The sequence below is a fragment of the Passer domesticus genome, chromosome 4 (assembly GCF_036417665.1).
Source record: "Passer domesticus isolate bPasDom1 chromosome 4, bPasDom1.hap1, whole genome shotgun sequence".
In the NCBI taxonomy this organism is placed as follows: Eukaryota; Metazoa; Chordata; class Aves; order Passeriformes; family Passeridae; genus Passer; species Passer domesticus.
Genome location: NC_087477.1, coordinates 83,177,588 through 83,193,884, shown reverse-complemented (window position 1 = coordinate 83,193,884; position 16,297 = coordinate 83,177,588). Strand labels below are relative to the sequence as shown.

The window sequence follows — 16,297 nt, the reverse complement described above, 5'->3', positions numbered from 1 at the left end:
GATCATAATGTAATAGTTCCCCAAAACTCCCAATATTTGTCATTTACAATGGCGTTATCTCGGAGCTTGGCCTGCAGTTAAAAAGGCCCACGTTGAATAAACATTGAGATATTTATTATTTTTAGTGAAATCGACCTTCCAGTCACCTCGGTTTTATGGCTGCGCTGCTTATAAATTCCCAAAGGATTATTTGCAAACTCCTGCTCCTATCTGGCAGCCTTATCAGCAGGGCAGGAGTTCACATATTGTACCGGGGGGTCAGCCCGCGGTCATGGGCTTCCAGAGGGGGCCAGGCACCTGTAAATCCTGCAAATCCTTCCCTCGGCAACCAAGGCGAAGGACAACATCCAACAGGCACGGAGACTTTTCCAGGAAACGCTGAACTTTGGCAGGAAGGGCAGAGCAGGGGGAAAGAAAGTGAAGGAAGGTCAGGCGGGGGTTAATTGAGAGCTGGACCTTGGCGTGGTGGCGGCTGCGGGGCAGGACAGGCTCTCCTGGGATGTTTTATGGGATTGTTCATCCCAATTCCTTTCCTGGGGAGGAAGGGGCTGCCTGAAGGAGAGATGAGCATGGGAAAGGTTTGGATCTCTGCAGATATCAAACAAAACGTCCCAACTTCTTCAGGGTGTCTCCATCCTGAACCAGTCTGGGAATCTGTGAATGATTTAAGGAGAGGAACTGGTAACAAATCCAAAGATGGGATTTTCAGGGTCAGTTGGGCAAGGCCTGGCCTGGTTTGAGCTGATCCTGAGCCCTAAGCCCAGCCCAGGTTCTGTTCAGCCTTTTCAGGCTCTCCTGGGATGTTTTATGGGATTGTTCATCCCAATTCCTTCCCTGGGGAGGAAGGGGCTGCCTGAGGGAGAGATGAGCATGGGAAGGGTTTGGATTTCTGCAGGTCTGGGATAAAACATCTCAACATCTTTAGGGTGCCTCCATTCCAAAGCAGTCTGGGAATCTGTGAACGATTTAAGGAGGGCACTGGCAGCAAGTCTAAGGCATGAGAATTTTGGGGTCTGGCCTGGTTTGAGCTGATCCCGAGCTCCACGCTCATGTTTTATGGGATTGTTCATCCCAGTTCCTTTCCTGGGGAGGAAGGGGCTGCCTGAGGGACAGATGAGCATGGGAAGGGTTTGGATCTCTGAGATCTGGGATAAAACATCCCAACATCTTTAGGGTGCCTCCATCCCAAACCAGTGAAAGGTTTAAGAAAGGCACACTGGCAGCAAATCCAGGGATTTCAGGGTCAGCTGGGCAAGGCCTGGCCTGGTTTGAGCTGATCCTGTGCCCTAGCCCAGGTTCTGTTCAGCCTTTTCAGGCTCTCCTGGGATGTTTTTTGGGATTGTTCATCCCAATTCCTTTCCTGGAGAGGAAGGGGCTGCCTGAGGGAGAGATGAGCATGGGAAGGGTTTGGATCTGTGAGATCTGGGATAAAACATCCCAAAATCTTAGGGTGCCTCCATCCCATTGCAGTAAAAGGTTTTGGAAAGGCACACCAACAGCAAACCCAGGGATTTCAGGGTCAGTTGGACCAGGTCTGGCCTGGTTTTTGCTGATGCTGAGCCCAAGCCCAGCCCAGGCCGAGCTCAGCAGCCCTGGCCCATCTCAGGCCATCAGCAGCCCGCGCTGGTGGCATCAGCTCCATCCCCTCCTGGCACAGGGGCTGTGGAAAATGGCAATATTGTGATCTCAAAACAAGCCCAGGACGTGATTTCACCATCGATGGGTCGATCCTTTGTGCTGCCTCTGACCAAAGTCTGTGTAATGCTGGGGCTGCTTTGATCAATATCCAAAATAAAGGAGGAGAGGTGAGGCCTGGGCCAGCTGGTTTATCTGCAGGAGCATCTCAGCAGCTGCTGGGTGCCTTGGATTTCCAGGCCAAGACATGGGATGGCTTCGCTTTACACAACACAAAATGAAAAGCAGTTTTGTGTTTCATGTTTCCCCTAAGCTGCAGCGAGGCAGAAAGCAAAGAGCGAACCCAAAGCAGAAAGGAATGAAATTAAAAAAAAAAAAAGCCAAGAAAAAACTCAAGGGAGAGTGGGCTGCACTGAAGGTGCTCCCAAAAAGTTGTCAGGAGGCAGCTGAGGGTGATTTAAGTCCCTTAAACTCTTCCCTGAGCGGGGCTGGTGCCTGTTAGTGCTCATTTAGGCTCTGCCTCGGCGGGGTGGGTTTTTTTAGCTCGGTGCTAATTGCTTCCCAATTACTTTGAGGTTCTTCACATGTTCCTGAAGACACTGGGATTGACACTCCCAGCTCTTTGATCCCAGCTACAAAGGGGTCATTTTAGGGGAAAGAACAAGTGTCCAAAAACAGAGGCAACAAGGCAGAAAGAAAAAGGGAGCGGATTCTGAGGTAAAAACAGCCTTAAAAACTGGAGCTGCCGAAGGATTTCTGGAGAATCCAGAGCTGGATAATTTAGATAAATGGGAGCTGCCAGGGATTTACTATAAATTTGTCCTATCTCAGCACTGACATTTTTATCTGTGCTGCCTCTCCCCCAACCCTCGAGCTGCTTTGATGCACAAAGTGCATTAAAAAGGTTAAAAAAAAAAGCACAGTTAATAATAACCCCCCTATTTTACTGCAAACAATCCACGTAGGACTATCTTGTCAGGGTGGATAGTCTGTATCCTTTTGGAACAGCTCGCCTTGGGAATTTTAGGGAAGGACAAGTTTTGTATCTCTTAGTGCCCAGCCAGCGCAGCCTTGGGAGGAGAAACGAGGTTTTGTTTTGGGATTCTCACTGGAATCACGAGGTTTTGCTGCAGGAGCTGCTCAGGGGTCCCTGGGCTCAAGGTGAGCCCGTGGAATTCCCACCTGGGATGGCCACATGGAGCAGATTCTGTTGGGAATGGGGGATCCTGTGCATCCTGGTTCTCCTGCCAGCCCTGCACTTGAATCATTTTCATTCCTCTCCCAGGTGTGATGCTGCTGGTGCTGCCTGCCCCAATCCTCCTTTTCCTGCTTTTTTGGGATGGGTTGGGCAGGGGGGCTCAGCTCATCCGTGGGGCTGGGGCTCCCACTCCCTCCCCACCCTCTCGGGGGCTCAGCATCCCCACCAAAAATATTTGTGCTTTGCAGAGGGGGCAGAACAATTGAAGTTCTCCTTTCAAGGCACCAGGGAGGCTCTTTAGGAACCACAACTGCAACAACGAGAGCCACCCAGCCCTGCCTTTCAGATGAAACCAAACCTTTTTTCTCTTTGTAGCACCACTTGTTCCTTTTATTCCACAGCGCAACACAAACCCCACCATGGAAACTCTGTGGTTCTTCTGTTTCAGAGCTTGGGCTTGTCGAGCTTGCCTTGAGAACTCAAAAACTTTATATATTTTTTTGGAAAGGAGCGGGACGCGCAGTGGAAAAAAAAAAAAGAACAAATCCCTCTCTGGTGACTCCTTGTCCATCTCAGGCACTTTGCAGCCTGTCCCGTGGCCGTGTCCTGGCATTTCTCAGCGTCTGCTGCCTGGGCTGGTGCCTGGTGCGGGGAGATAGCTGTAAACAGAGCTCTGAGATCATAGGGGAAGGCTGGGGGGAGCCACTTTGTGCACGCCATTGATAAGGCCACAGGAAAAGCCATTAGAGCGGGCCGGTGTCAGTGACCTGTGATAACCACCCTGTCCTACGTGCTAATGGAGCCTGGCCCTGGTGGCAGCAGGGTGAACTTTGGGAATTGTCACAGCGCTCCTTTGACCCCCTGACCTCCTTTTTTTTCTTTTTTTTTTTCCTCGGGAGAAAAAGCGCTTGGCTGCGATCAAAGCGCAGAAATCAGCGCTGGTTGATAGCATCACAGGGCTTGAAATATTCCCCTTGGAAAACAGACGTGGAAACGTGGAAAGGGAGGGGAAAAATAAAATAAAAAAAATCCACTCTGAGCCAGGGAGGTTTTCCTGCAATAGCCCGGATGCAGACTCCTCGTCAGCTGAGGAAGGGGGAGCAGCAGAGCTTTCCCAGGGCTGGGAATGTGCTGGGGTCTGGATTTAGGGCTGGATTCATCCCCTCAGTCCCATCCCTGGGGCTCTCAGTGCCAGCTCTGAGCTTTCCCAGGGCTGGGAATGTGCTGGGGTCTGGATTTAGGGCTGGATTCATCCCCTCAGTCCCATCCTGCTCTCAGTGGCCAGCTCTGAGCTTTCCCAGGGTTGGGAATGTGCTGGGGTCTGGATTTAGGGCTGGATTCATCCCCTCAGTCCCATTCCACTCTCCGTGCCAGCTCTGATTGTCCTGACTGGGGAAATTGATGGAATTTCTTTGTGGGATCAGTCTCTGGGGAGGGATCTCAGGGGCTTCTGGTCTGACCTCCTGGAATTAGGGATAGGTGGGATCTGGGCAAGGAATTGCTGGCTGGGAGGGTGGGCAGGGGCTGGGCTGGAATTCCCAGATTTGCTGTGGCTGCCCCTGGATCCCTGGCAGTGCCCAAGGCCAGGCTGGACACTGGGGCTTGGAGCAGCCTGGGACAGTGGGAGCTGTCCCTGCTCATGGATGGAGAGGGATGAAGATGCTCTTTAAGGTCCCTTCCCACCCAAACCATTCCATGACTCCTTGGAAGCAGCTCTGAGAGCAGCCCAGGCTGTTCAGGGCTTTATCCCAGCTTGTGTTGAAAACCTCCAAGATTCCAGAACCTCTCTGAGAACTTGTCCTGCCCTTGTCCCCTGTGCTGGCACTGCTGGGGCACCTCCAGGGCTGGAGAAGCTCTGGAGAGCCTTGGAGGGGCTGGAGCATGGCCAGGGCAGGAATGGAGCTGGGAAGGGGCTGCAGAATCCCTGAGGGAGCTGGGAAGGGGCTGCAGAATCCCTGAGGGAGCCGGGAAGGGGCTGCAGAATCCCTGAGGGAGCCGGGAAGGGGCTGCAGAATCCCTGAGGGAGCCGGGAAGGGGCTGCAGAATCCCTGAGGGAGCCGGGAAGGGGCTGCAGAATCCCTGAGGGAGCCGGGAAGGGGCTGCAGAATCCCTGAGGGAGCCGGGAAGGGGCTGCAGAATCCCTGAGGGAGCCGGGAAGGGGCTGCAGAATCCCTGAGGGAGCCGGGAAGGGGCTGCAGAATCCCTGAGGGAGCCGGGAAGGGGCTGCAGAATCCCTGAGGGAGCTGGGAAGGGGCTGCAGAATCCCTGAGGGAGCTGGGAAGGGGCTGGGGAATCCCTGAGGGAGCTGGGAAGGGGCTGCAGAATCCCTGAGGGAGCTGGGAAGGGGCTGCAGAATCCCTGAGGGAGCTGGGAAGGGGCTGCAGAATCCCTGAGGAGCTGGGAAGGGGCTGCAGAATTCCTGAGGGAGCTGGGAAGGGGCTGCAGAATCCCTGAGGGAGCTGGGAAGGGGCTCAGCCTGGAGCAAAGGAGGCTCAGGGGCCCTTGTGGCTCTGCACAGCTCCTGCCAGGAGGGGACAGCCGGGGGGGGTCGGGCTCTGCTCCAGGGAACAGGGACAGGAGCAGAGGGAACGGCCTCAGGGGAGCCTCAGGGTGGGCACTGGGGACATTCCTACATGGAAAGGCCTTGGAAGTGCCCAGGGAGGTTTGGAGTGCCCATCCCTGAGGGATTTCAGAGCCCTGTGGCTGTGGCACTTGGGGCAGTGGTGGCCCTGGCAGTGCTGGGGAGTATTCTCACCCAGTGATCTTCAAGACCTTTTCCAACCTTTTCCAATCATTCCATGATCCTGTGACTTCTCCCTTGAGTTGGAGCTCCTGGCAGTTGCCCTGTGGCTTCTCCAGGTCGCTGCCACCAGAGAGGAGCCAGACGTGTCCCAGGACAGGCCCTGCTGTGGTCCCCACTTGTCACCAGCTCCTTTGGGGTGACTCCCTGAACTCCTTGATCCCGACCCTCTGGAACTGACCACCCCACTAATGATTTATTTTTCCAGCTGGGCCTCATCCATACAGGGACATCCAGGTTGAGGAATATTGTGGAAAAGCACATGAAATCCTGGCTAAGGTCAGGGATTTCTGCTTTCCCAGGATCCCCAAATCCTGCTGTGCCAGCACATCATTGGCATAACTCCTGCTTGAATATGTCCTGGTTCTCCCCACTCCCCTTCTCCTCCATTCCCCTGGAATTCTGTCCCAGGAGGACTCAGCTCAGTGGGGGCTGAAAGTTCTGGAATTCCTCCCATCATTTTTTCAGCTTTTACTGCAACGTTCACCTTTTCCCACTCATTTCCGAGGTCTTTTTGAAGGAATTTTAGCCACTCTGGAGCTGCTGGATGCAGGGAGCTCCGAGGCCATGGGGATTTTGTTGGGAATGTTCACCTTGTTCAGGGTCCAGCTGAGCCACCCTGAATTCCAGCCCCGCTCCTCGCGTTGTGCAGGCGTGGGAAGGCTCTTCCCAAGATTTGCTGTTTCCGGGCTTTGAGGCTCAGGAGGGTCCCAGGAATGTTTGGAAAACGCCTCAGCTGCCCCAGAGGACTCCGTGGTGGTGTCCAGAAGGGAGATATCTCAAAAATAACAAGTGATAGGGGCGGAAGTGAAGTGATCTGGAAGGAATTTCCCTGGAGAACGTTGGTGTTCTAAGGTAAAACTCGGTTTAGCATGAAGGGAAATGGTGAATTCCCACTCTTTTCTCATCCTCTGGTTGTGGATTCAAACCATAATGGAATGGTTTGGGTTGGAAGGGACTTAAATCCCTCCTAATCCCAATGGCAGGGGCACCCAGTTCAGACAGCTCATGGAAAACTTGGTCCAAGTCTAAATTTGCTGAATTTGAAGTAAAATCAGGAATCTCTGATCCTTTTCCATGTAAATGTTGAGGATCTCCAAGGCTGGAGGCTGCCCAGCTTCTTTGCTCCAACATTTGACAACCTCTGTGGAATTTTCCCCCCATTTAATTGATTTTAATTCTTCCTTTTGTATTTTGCCCCTTGCCTCTGTTCTTCTGAGTGTTTCCAAGAGGATCCTGGATCCATCTGTTCTGGAATCCAGGACTGGATGAGCTTCCTCAGCCTTCTCCCTCCTCTCCTTCCCAGCTGTCCCAGTCCTGCTGGGCTGATGATGATATTCCACATTTAGGGCTTATTTTGGCTCCTAAAAACGAACCAAAGTCTCTCTCTGTGCCACTTCTTGGGGACATTTAAAGCCCCAAATCCAACCCTGGTGAGCGGTTCCAGTTTTTCCTGATTATCCCTAAAATTTGAGGTCTGGCGTTGGCTGCAGCTGTGGGGAATCATGGAAAAATGACAGGAACAGGACATGGATGGAAGCAGAGCCGGGAGGGTTCTGTCCCTCTGGGTGGGGAATGGGCATGTGCCAGACTGGAACTCTGAGATTGCAAGGAGAGGCTTCAGATCATAAAATCATGGAATTGTTGAGGTTGGAAAAGCTCTCTGAGGTCACCCAGTCCTGCCAGGGCCAGCGCTGTCCCATGTCCCCAAATGCCACATCCACAGGGCTTTGAAATCCCCCCAGGGATGGGGAGTCCAGCCCTACCCTTTCCATGAGGAATTTCCCCAGATTTCCAACCTAAACCTCCTCTGGCCCAGCCTGAGGCCGTTTCCATTCTCCTGTTGTTCCCTGGGAGCAGATCCTGCCCCTCCCTGGCTGTCCCCTCCTGCCAGGCGCTTGTGCAGAGCCACAAGGTCCCCCCTGAACCTCTTTTCTCCAGGCTGAGCCCTCCTGGAAGATCCTTGGAGCTCAGCCTCTCCCCAAACTCCATCCATAAATAAACCCCGGAGAATTCTCCTGTGCAGCCCAGAAACTCCACGCTTTGTTTTATTTTTTGGGAGGGGGTTTGTGGGGGGCTCTGGAGCTGTAAATCCACACTGCCCCCGTTCCATCCCTCTCCAGCAGGGCTTGGAGCCCAGCTGCAGCCGCTGTTTTCCTGCTCTTTATGTTTCTCATCCTAAAGCCCTATAAGCACCGGGAGCTGGGAAATGATTCCCATCCTGTTTGCAATAAATCCCTGGTTTTATGAAGGGTCCCGAAGCCGGCTGGACACGAATTCTCCGCGTGTTTACAAATATTTGTGCAGGAAAAAAAGGGTGAGCAACGTCCAGGACGGGCTTCTGACGCATATTCCCCCCTGTTTCAGTCCTTTGTTCAGGAAAACCTGGAAGCCAGGCTGGCTCTGCACAATGAACAAACGCTGCCGTCGCATTCCGGGAGCGGCCGGAGCAGCGGGAACGGGAGAAACTCCCACAAAAAAAAAGGGGTTTCGGGGTCGTGCTGTGTGGAAAGGGTTGGGAAAGCTCCAAAATCACCGTACACAGAAGCTGGGGATGTTCCCAAGGGCGGCGTTGCCCTCGGAGAGGGTTTTCCCTGGATCCTTTGGAATCCACGGGGTTTGGCTGTGGAGAAAAGCAGCTCTTTTATGGTTTGAAGGTGGGAGCTGGAGGTCTGGGGGACTTGTGATCTTCGGGTTTCACCTTCTTTTGTGGGGGCTGAATCATCTCCTCGCAGCCTCGGCGCGGCCCACGGGGGCTGTGTGGGGAGCAGGGATTTGGCTCTTCCCTCAAATCCCCTCTCCTGACTCCGGCTTGCCCCGGCTGTGGTTGTGGTGTGGGATTGAAACCCCACGGAATCCTTCAGGATACGAACTTGTTGGGAAAACCAGAGGCTTGAAAAGCTGCTCCTGTTGCATCTTGTCATGGTTTCAGGTATTAACCGAAGGACAAGGGCGGATCTGTGTAAAAACTCTTTATTGGGATGCTCCAGGACGTGTTTTCCACAGGTGTTGGGTGGGAAGGTTCATCCTGCTTTTGTTTCTAGACCCTGGAAGCGCTCACAGCCAGGTTAGACAGGGCTTGGAGAAACTTTGGGTAATGAAAGGTGTCCCTGCCCGTGGCAGGGGGTGGAACTGGGTGGTCTTCAAGGTTCCTTCCAGCCCGAGCCATCCCGTGGTCCCTGGAGCACATCCAGAGCTCCATGGGGAAGGCGTCCCCATCCTCACAGCAGCATGGAGGAAGGGTAGAGGGAAGCTCTGCAGATCACTGTCCAGCTCCCCACGGAGCTACAGGGGGGTCTCAGGTCCCTGTCCCACTGGGATGGAGCTCCACAGCTTCTCTGGGCAGCCTGTCCCCGTGGTGGACCATCCTCCTGGGAAAAGGGCTTTTCCTGGGAATTCCCGTGGGAATGATTCCTGAGTTCCAGCTGTCCTGAGCAGGGTCTGGCTCTGCCTTCTCAGCTTCCCCTTTGGTGCCAGTCTGTGGCCAGAAGGTCCCTCAGAGTGGTGGAGGTGTCCAAGGAGGGGCTGGCCGTGGCCCCGGGGGCCGTGCTGGAGTTCCATCACCTCAGGGGCCTTTTCCCACCCTAACTATTCCCGTGCTCCTGGAACTCCCAGAATCCATCCAGCTCTTCCTGCAGCTCGGCCACCACCTCGTCCCTGCTTGTGAAGATGCTGTCCAGCCACTCCAGGGTGCGCTGGTACCTGGAGATGCCCCCGAGCTGCCTCAGCCCGGCCTCGGTCAGCCGCGCCACCCTCACCCTGCTCCGCGGCGGCTCCGCGCTGTCCCCCGGCTCCGCTGCCCGGCTCTGCGTGGCCGTGGCCGTCCCCGGGCTGTCCCGGGCGCTGGGGACACGCGGCTGGTGGCCGCTGGCCGGGGCCCTGCTCGTGCCAGGAGCAGCCAGGGGCGCTGCCAGCGCAGGGGGCAGGGCACGGTGGCTGGCACCAGGGTCACGCGCGGGCCGGGCGGGCGCCGTCACCTCCTGGGCTGGCACGGCCACCTGCAGGGGACAGGGGGCCAGTGAGGGTGGCCCCGGCTGCTGTCGCAGCTCCTGGCCTGGGGAAGGTGTTCGGTGCCATCTCCAGGGGTCTCCCAAGGGCTCCGTGGTGGCTCCCGGTGTCCCACGGGCTCTCCGGGCTGGGTGGCCCTGCCAGCCTCATCCCACGGGGGACTGGGCCTGGCTGCCCTGTGTGCCACTGCCCCTGTGTGCCACCTTCAGCTGCCAGCCCAGCTGTCCCACCTGGGCTTTGCCCCCTGTGTCCCACCTGTGGTGGATTCCCTGTGTCCCACCCGTACCTGTGACTCAGCTTTACCTGCCAGTGTCCCGCCTGCCATTCCCGGTGTCCCACCTGCCATTCCCTGTGTCCCACCTGCCATTCCCTGTGTCCCACCTGTGGTTTGTTCCCTGTGTCCCACCTGCCATTCCCTGTGTCCCACCTGTGTTTTTTTCCCTGTGTCCCATCTCTTGTTGTTCCTTGTGTCCCTCCTGCCATTCCTTGTGTCCCTCCTGCCATTCCTTGTGTCCCTCCTGCCATTCCCTGTGTCCCACTGCCATTCCCTGTGTCCCATCTCTGCTTGTTCCCTGTGTCCCACCTGTGGTTTGTTCCCTGTATTCCACCTGCAGTTCCCTGTGTCCCACTTATGTTTTGTTCCCTGTGTCCCACCTGTACCTGTGTCTCACCTTTACCTGCCAGTGTCCCACCTGCCATTCCCTGTGTCCCACCTGTGGTTTTTTCCCTGTATCCCATCTCTTGTTGTTCCTTGTGTCCTGCCTGCCATTCCTTGTGTCCCTCCTGCCATTCCCTGTGTCCCTCCTGCCATTCCTTGTGTCCCTCCTGCCATTCCCTGTGTCCCACTGCCATTCCCTGTGTCCCATCCCTGCTTGTTCCCTGTGTCCCACCTGTGGTTCTTTCCTTGTGTCCCAACTCTGGCTGCCCGTGTCCCACTCATTATTCCACGTGTCCCACCTGCAGTTCCCTATATCCCACCTTTGTTCTTTGTGTCCCACCTGTGGCTCTCTATGTCCCACCTGAAATTCCCTATGTCCCCACCTGTTATTCCCTGTGTCCCATCTCTGTTTTTTCCCTGTGTCTCACCTGGGGTTTGTTCCCTGTGTCCCACCCGTGATTCCCCCATGTCACACCTGTTATTCCCTGAGTCCCATCCACAGGCAGGAGGAGCTGTGGGAAGCAGTCCTTGGCCCATCCCATCCCATTATCCCATCCCATCCCATCCCATCCCATTATCCCATCCCATCCCATCCCATCCCATCCCATTATCCCATCCCATTATCCCATCCCATCCCTCCCTCTGTCCCCTCCTGTCCCCTCCCTCACCTGGCCCCTTCTCTGGGTGTTCGCTTGCCCTTTCTTGGGCTGGGATTTGGGATTTGCCTTCTCCGCCATCCTGAGCCTCAGAGGGGTTGGGGGATCCTCTGAGGGATCCTGGGAGCTGCAGCTTCCCGAGGGAGGGGCGTTCCTGGCAGTGTCCCGGGTCACAAAGGGCTCTGGGCATGGCACAGCCCCGTGTCACAAAGGGCCCCGGGACACCCTGACAACCAGGGGATGGACTGGGTCCGGCTGGAGCTGGCTGGAACTGCATGGAAATGGCTGGAACTCATTGGAATTGATTTGATCTGGTTGGAATTTGTTGGAATTGGTTGGAACTCACTCAGGGGCAGCCACAGCTGCTCTGGACACCCTGTGCCAGGGCCTGCCCACCCTCAAAGGGAACAATTCCTAATTCCCAAGATCCCAGCCCAATCTGCCCTTGGCCAGTGGCAGCCATTCCCTGTGTCCTGTCCCTCTGTCCCTTGTCCCCAGTCCCTCTGCAGCTCTCCTGGAGCCCCTGCAGGCCCTGCCAGGGGCTCTGAGCTCTGCCTGGAGCCTTCCCTTCTCCAGGGGAACATTCCCAGCTCTCCAGGCTGGCTCCAGAGCAGAGGGGCTCCAGCCCTGCAGCAGCTCCGGGGCCTCCTCTGGGCTCTCTGCAGCAGCTCCACGTCCTCCTGCTGTTGGCCCCAGGGCTGGGGCAGCTCTGCAGCTGGGCTCTCACCTCAGGGCCACAGGGACACCATTCCCACCTTGCCTTTAGGATCAGCCCAGGGCTGAGCAGGGGTTTCTGTCCTGGGCCTTTCCAGCCTCATCCACAACATCCCAAATCCCTCTCCCAGGGCTGCTCTCCATCCTTTCCTTCCCCATCCAGCCAGGATTTGTGCTAGGATTGCCCTGACCCTGGTGCCTGTGAGTTTTTTGACCTTCCTGAGGTCCCCACTGTCCCACCCTCTGGGTCTGTCTGGATGTCCCCTCCCTTCCAGAGTCCTCTCCTTCTGTGACCATTCCCCTCCCAACATCCAGGATTTGCTTTCCACTCCTCAGAGTGTGACAGCGTCCCTTTATCTGGAATTTTCTATTTGGACCAGTTTTTACGAGTTATTGCCTCAAAAAGGGGCACAACCTGAGCTGGAGAAAGCTACTGGGACACGACTTCTGTCCCAGTACAGAGGGTGCAGCTCGAGCTGGGTGTGCTCAGAACAGCAGGTTTATTTACGAGTTTATCCTGTTTTTATTTCTCCCTGCTCCCTGAGCCTTCCCCCCTGTTCTGCCGGGAGAGAACACAACAATAATGATGCAAATGTGATTTTTCCAACCCAAACATTTCACGGCGGAGCTGTGGGAGCGAGCTGAGCCTCCTGCCTGGCACAGGGATCCCGGGAGAGGGAAAACCAAGGGCTTTGACCTCACATCATCCTATGGACACTTCCACATTTCGGGATCTTTTTGGCTCTCGGGGAGCCTGAACCCCACAGCACTGTGGAAAAAGGGAGGGATTTGCTGCAGGTTGTGTTCCCTTCCCTACATTTTCCTTCCTCCTCACTCTGGACCTGCCCTTCATCCTCCTCAAGGACTCATCCTGCTTTTCCCCTAATTGGAGGTTATTTTTTTTGCCCCTCATGGATGGGAGCCCTGAGCAGAGCTGATAACTCTGGGGGTTGGATCCTGCCTCGCCGGGCTCCTGAGCAATTCCCAGCTTTCCCTTTCCTCCTTCCCGGAGCCCGCACACGGAGCTTTCCCCACCTCCAGGGTCCTCCAGGGATTTTCCTCACTGTGCCCTCGCGTGGAAGACGCTGTGGGGCTCGTCCTGAATCTGTTTGCTTCCCTGGCAGCTCGTTCCTGATAAAGTTTTAATGGATTTTAAATTTATCATGACACAGGCGCGGGGCCGGCATCCGGCTCCGCTCGTTTTTACACCGGGAAGCGCTGGGGTGGGATTTTCCTTGGGGAGGGAGAGATGGAGGGGAAAGGCTCATCCAGGTGTGTTCAGCCTTGCAGGGCACCTGGGATGGCAGGAGACCCAAATCCCAACCTAAAAACGCTGGGTGCTGACGAGGAAATCTCTGTCCACATCGTCACTTTGTGACATCTCCAAAGCCTGGCTCCGGCAGGGAGGGAGAGGCCGGAGCGGGAACAGCTCCGTGGAGTTTTCCAGATGAAAAACACAGGCTACTTGTTCAGCCCTGGAGTTTAGGTCAGCTGGAGTTATGGGAAACAGATGATGGCCGGTGGTGGGCCGGGCTCTGACAGATCCCCCATTGTTGAGCGCCGGGATCCTCCGGAGCGGTGCCGGGCGCGGGGCTCGGCCGGGCCCAGCCTCCCCCGGAGCTGCAGGAGGGGCTGCAGCTCCAGATCCAAGGATTTGGCTCCCCGGGAGGGATGGCACTGAGGGAAAGGCTGGGTGGGGAGGTTTTTTCTCTAGGGATTCAATCTGAGCTCCTGGGAATGCCTTGGGGGGATGTTCTTTGGGAACAGCATGGATTTTGTGTGGTGAAGGTGTTTTTGGGGAGTGCTGGAGTCATGGAATGGGTTGGGTGGCCTTAAATCCCATCCCCATCCATGGCAGGGACACCTCCCACTGTTCCAGGTGGATCCAAGCCCCAGTGTCCAGCCTGGCCTTGGGCACTGCCAGGGATCCAGGGGCAGCCACAGCTGCTCTGGCAATCCCAGCCCAGCCCCTGCCCACCCTCCCAGCCAGCAATTCCTTGCCAAGATCCCAGCCCAATCTCCCCCTGGCCAGTGGCAGCCATTCCCTGTGTCCTGTCCCTCTGTCCCTTGTCCCCAGTCCCTCTGCAGCTCTCCCCCTTCAGGTACAGGAGGCTGCTCTCAGCCTTTTTAGGATTTTTTTTCTGAACTCAGTGCCCCTTTCCTTGGGAATCTCTTGGCCTCTGGAATGCAAGGCCCCAATCCTTTGAGAGCAGAACTGTGAGGAGACACAGCAGATCCAGGACTGCCAGGATCCTGAGGCAGAGCATTTTCTGGGAAGGAACAAGGAGAGAAACTCTCCAAGGAAATGCAGAACTCCTGGGCACAGCAGAACCCTGCTGGTGGAGCAGATGGGAATGCTCCTCATCCTCAGGAATGCTCCTGTTCCTCCTGGAACAGGAGACTCTGCTGGCCTGAGCCCACCAGCATCAAATTCCACCCTCTTCTGGGATCATGGAATTACTAAGGTTGGAAAAACCTTCTGAGATCATCGAGTCTGACCGTTCCCAACACTGCCATCCTTGGATTTTCCAGAGGTTAAATTCTTAGCAGGGAAAGAAACTTGGAAGGGACAGCTGCTGTCCCTTCTCTCCTTGCAGAGCTCCCTGGAATCTGTGGGGCTCTGGGAAAAAGGAAAATGGGAAAAAATCTTGGAATCAGGAAGGAAAAAGGGAAATGGGAGAAGTTCTTGGAACCAGGAAACAGGGAAATGGGAGAACTTATTGGAACAAGTTAAAAGGGAAATGGAAGAAATTCTTGGAACCAGGTCTGCCAGGTGTGATGTCACTTTGGAAGTTCCATGGAAGGTAGGAGTGGATGGGAGCATCCCTGTGTTTCAGGCATGGAGATCCTGATGTTCTCCCTGTCTTCATCCATGGAATTCCCGCTGGGCTGCAGCATGCTTCATCCCACCGTCCCCCTCTGCCAATGCTTGGGAAGGGATCGGCCTCTGGATGGGTGGAATTCCTTCCACAGCTGCGTTTTGGTGTCTGTTAGGGCCCCACAAAGTCCCTGCTGGTTCCAAAATTCATTTTTGGTGGCACAGGGAGAGCTGAGGCCCAGATGGGACCAAGCTGCCGATCCCTCTGTGTCCCGCAGTTTTCAGTTTTCCATGGGCTCCCTCTGGCTCTGAAAATCACAGCACGTGAGCTGGAGTTTTTGGGGTTATCCAGGGTGTGGGGGAGCCCCAGATTTGGGGCTGGTTTGCAGCCTTTTGGGACTTTAACTCCTCTGAAACTCAGGGAGTCGCTGGTTCCAGCTCTGTCACACTAACGGGATTTCTGTAAGGAGAACATGGAATTCAGAGCGTTGTTTTCATCACCAGGGAGTGGTTTGGGATGGAAGGGACCTTAAATCCCCTCCACTTCCATGGACAGGGACACCTCCCACTGTCCCAGGTGGATCCAGCCCCAATGTCCAACCTGGCCTTGGGCACTGCCAGGGATCCAGGGGCAGCCACAGCAAATCTGGCAATTCCAGCCCAGCCCCTGCCCACCCTCCCAGCCAGCAATTCCTTGCCAAGATCCCAGCCCAATCTCCCCTTGGCCAGTGGCAGCCATTCCCTGTGTCCTGTCCCTCTGTCCCTTGTCCCCAGTCCCTCTGCAGCTCTCCTGGAGCCCCTGCAGGCCCTGCCAGGGGCTCTGAGCTCTGCCTGGAGCCTTCCCTTCTCCAGGGAACATTCCCAGCTCTCCAGGCTGGCTCCAGAGCAGAGGGGCTCCAGCCCTGCAGCAGCTCCGGGGCCTCCTCTGGGCTCTCTGCAGCAGCTCCACGTCCTCCTGCTGCTGGCCCCAGGGCTGGGGCAGCTCTGCAGCTGGGCTCTCACCTCAGGGCCACAGGGACACCATTCCCACCTTCCTGCTGGGACCAGGCCATGCTGGGATCAGCCTAGGCCTGGTGGATGCATTCCTGTGGTTTTCCAGGACTCCCAGCCTGTTCTGCTCCTGCCCCTGTTCTCCCTGAGTTGTTGACAAAGTTCTTGTGGACACCAGAAGTTTGCACAGCACAGGAACCTTTGGATAAACCCATGGAACAAAATCCATCCAAGGCTGTTCCAGCCTGTGCTGTGGCTCGGGGTGTCCTCATCCAGGATTGCTGAGAACAATGCTGGAAAAGCTGGAATTCCCTGTCCAGGCCGTCGTTGTGTCATTTTTCAGCAGCACCTGGGCTGGTGCTGGCTCTGCTGGGTGTTCCTGCCAGGACAATCAGGAATTCATGGATTTGTGCTGTGGGCAGGGGATGGCTCCTGACAGCTCCTGGGCACTCTGCTCTGCCTCAGAGGCCTCCTGGCTTTGTCTGCTTGAGAAATTCCATTTTCTGCTCTTGATTTTCAGTGAATTAAGGCTCAAACAGTTGTTTGCAGAGCAGGGGTTGCTGCTTGTTACATCCTGGGAATGTCTGTTTTTCCCTGTTTTTTCCAGGTGGGTGAATGGGGATGAGCTGGAAGCACTGGTGGCATTTGGGAAAAGGTTTCTATCCCAAAGTGAGGAACCTAAAGGCACTCTATTCCCAGTTCCATGGCTTTCCCCCTGCAGTACCAAGGAATAGAAATCCCTATTTATTTATTTTTAATCTTTCTTTTCAAGAGTGGAGCAGCTCTTGATTCCATCCTTGGAGGTCAGTGGGAGGTGTTG

At 55.6% G+C, this 16,297-nt stretch overlaps 1 protein-coding gene and 2 long non-coding RNA genes across 7 annotated transcripts in view; 2 read left to right on the top strand and 1 right to left on the bottom strand.

Annotated features, from left to right (window-relative positions):
- EXOC6B (exocyst complex component 6B) overlaps positions 1-16,297 on the top strand; it is a 296,665-nt gene that overhangs the window by 150,433 nt on the left and 129,935 nt on the right. The gene's annotated exons all lie outside the window — the stretch shown is intronic.
- On the bottom strand, positions 9,987-10,856 carry LOC135299766 (uncharacterized). Its single transcript, XR_010361666.1, has 2 exons — positions 10,488-10,856; positions 9,987-10,445 (listed from the first exon to the last, which is right to left on the bottom strand). It is a non-coding gene; the product is annotated as an uncharacterized LOC135299766 (long non-coding RNA).
- On the top strand, positions 12,919-14,239 carry LOC135299767 (uncharacterized). The gene is made up of 2 exons (XR_010361667.1): positions 12,919-13,155; positions 13,821-14,239. It is a non-coding gene; the product is annotated as an uncharacterized LOC135299767 (long non-coding RNA).